The 2,826-nt window shown below is 41.4% G+C and overlaps 1 protein-coding gene across 1 annotated transcript in view; it reads right to left on the reverse strand.

Annotated features, from left to right (window-relative positions):
- Nucleotides 1–2,826, reverse strand: part of LOC106013217 — a gene marked incomplete in the record, with an annotated part of 4,546 nt that overhangs the window by 1,392 nt on the left and 328 nt on the right.

Raw genomic sequence — 2,826 nt, forward strand, 5'->3', positions numbered from 1 at the left:
TAGGGGGGGCGAGGGAGAGTAATATTCCCACTATAATTACTACAGTGTGGAGGAATAGCGTCCGTTTGGAAAGAAGCAATAGTATGTATGTGTCGTGTAGGTCGTTCAAGTCTTCACCATCACCATTATCGTCATTGCCTTTCGCAGCCTGGATCAGGGTATAGGCCACGAGCAAACACTTTCCACCTTTCCCTATCCTGGGCTAGTCTTTCGAGGTCTTCTCACTTTTCTGTTCATCAATTTCTGTGACTCTTCTCCGGATTCCACCTGGCCTTCCCCTTGATCTTGATCTTTTACACTGTGAGCTCCAATCCATCACTTTCTTTGTTATGCAGCACCCTGACTTTCGGAGAGTATATCCAATTCATCGCCACCGCCTTCTTCTCACTTCATCTCAGATTGGGCTCTATTTCGTTACACTTTACACTTTCTCGTCTGTAGTCCTGTCTGTCCATCTGATCCTCATTTGTTTCCTTAAACACTTGTTCCAGAAATCCTGGATCCTCTCTATGCAAATCTAATAATATGTGTTCCATGTCTCACATCCACAAAATAGGACTGGCTTCACCTTTGAACTAAAAATCTTTAGTTTTGTTCGAAGTGTGATATCTCTGGTCTTCCAAATCCTATTCAAAGATATGAAAAGAGCCTGTGCCTTTCCAATGTTGGACATTTCAACATCTGTTCCACATTTTCTTTCAATTATACTCCTAAGATAGCTGAAGGATTCAACATCTTCTAGTACATTCCCTTCTATTGTGACCAACCCCTTTCGTTGTGTATCTATCCTTTGGAACTTTGACTTTCCGGGGTGGATCCTCAGTCCAGCAGACTCATATAAGCAGTTGAAAACTTAAGTCTTTACTTGTTCCTGTTTGTGGGACAGAAGCGTCAAGTCGTCCGCCCAAAGTCCAGATCGTCCACACGTGTCCATGGGGTCCTCTGTGTCCTCTGGTGGTTTCTTTCATCAGCCAATCGATCGCCAAGATAAAGAGGAAAGGTGATACACCTGTCCAACACCAGTCATGATATCAAAGTTGTCAGTGAGCTGGCCATCATGTGCAACCCTGCAACGTATCCCTTCATACATGCTCTTGACGAGGTACACCAACATTTGTGGGATTCCATGATTCCATAGTGTTGCTCGTTCTGTATTGTCAAAGGCCCTCTCGTAGTCAAGAAAGATGACTATCTGCCTAGAGTTTCACATCTGGGACTGTTCCACTATGATTCTCAGCGTAGCAATCTGGTCCGCGTTTGAGTAATTTTTCCGAAAAAAATAGCCTGTTTATCCCGAAGTCTTGGACCCCTTGCAGTCTTGATCCTCTCCAGAATGATTCTGATGAAGACTTTACGTGGTGTAGAAATAAGAGTGATCCCTCTGTAGTTACCTCAGTAGTTATTGCTGTTTTTCAGATTCCCCTCTTCAGGAAGCTTTTTCCAATCCTTTTGGAACTTTCCAGACCCTGGCAAACAGTGGGAGAAGGAGGTCTGCCGTCACATTGGCATCTGCTTTTATGGCCTCAGGTAGAATTTGAATAAAACCGGCCGCTTTACCTTTGTTCAGCTTCTTAATGGCATCCAGAATCTCTGTTTTGAAGGAGCATCACAGCAGATTGGTAACCCAATTCTAGTTGGCAGGATGTTTAGCAGGTTAATTGGTGGTGGTCTGTTCAGGAGACTGTTGAAATGCTCTACCCATCGTTTCGACTGAGGTTTCTGTCCAAAAATGGCTTTCCCCTCTTGGTCTTTTACTGGTACTAAAGTCATACAAAAGCAAAACAAGAACAAAATGAGCCAGCTTTCACATGGTGTGCACATCTCTAGAGCTTAGCGTTGCTTCTTTAGCCCCTGTATCCTTCCAATCTATTTAAATGAATTTTAAAAAGGAAAAAGATGAATTAATTAATTAATTAATTAATGAAGAAAAAAAGAAAGAAAGAAAGAAAGAAAGAAAGAAAGAAAGAAAGAAAGAAAGAAAGGAAGAAAGAAAGAAAGAAAGAAAATTTTACTTCATTAATCCCCATGGGACATTTGTTTCACAAAGGCGTACACAAAATACACACAAATGTATTAGAGCCACCAGGCAGTGGGCACAGAGGTGTGATCTTAGGTCACTAAGACAAAGACTTGCCCATGGAGACCCAACTTAACCATCTCTGTAAAATTTCTTACTTAGAAATAAGAAGAATTGCTCACATAAGGAAAATTTTCTTAGCATTGATGCCAACAAAAAACAAGTGTTTACCTTCATTTTGTGACGCATTGATTATTGCAATTCACTGTCGCTGGCCTACCCGAAGAAAAAATTGCAGAACTCCAACGGATTCAAAACAATGCTGCCACGCTTGTTTTAAAGCAATCAAAATGCCATCATGCGACTGCCCTACTTAATGAGCTCCATTGGCTTCCACTGAAAGCGAGAGTTGAATATAAGTTAGCCCTACTATGCTTCAAAGGTCAAACTAACTAGTCTCCCATACATTCAAAAACTCATTGTACCATACACACCATCACGTGAACTAAGATCCAGTGGCTCTAGACTAATTTCAACACCTCGCGTGTCATTGAAGAAATATGGTGAGAGAGCTTTTTCTTTTTGTGGGCCTACAGTTGGGAAAACAAAACAACCCAAAATTGTACAATTCCGAACGTTTACGACATCGATTATGGTAATTACATTCTTATTCTTTGGGGTATTTCTTTCTTTGCAATTTAGTATTACTTCTTTATCTTGAGTGTTTTGCGTGCGTGGTGTGTGTGTATGTCTCTCTTTCTCTCTCTCTCTCTCTCTCTCTCTCTCTCTCTCTCTCTCTCTCTCTCTCT

This window comes from Aplysia californica, unplaced genomic scaffold (genome assembly GCF_000002075.1).
Source record: "Aplysia californica isolate F4 #8 unplaced genomic scaffold, AplCal3.0 scaffold00724, whole genome shotgun sequence".
Taxonomy (NCBI): Eukaryota; Metazoa; Mollusca; class Gastropoda; order Aplysiida; family Aplysiidae; genus Aplysia; species Aplysia californica.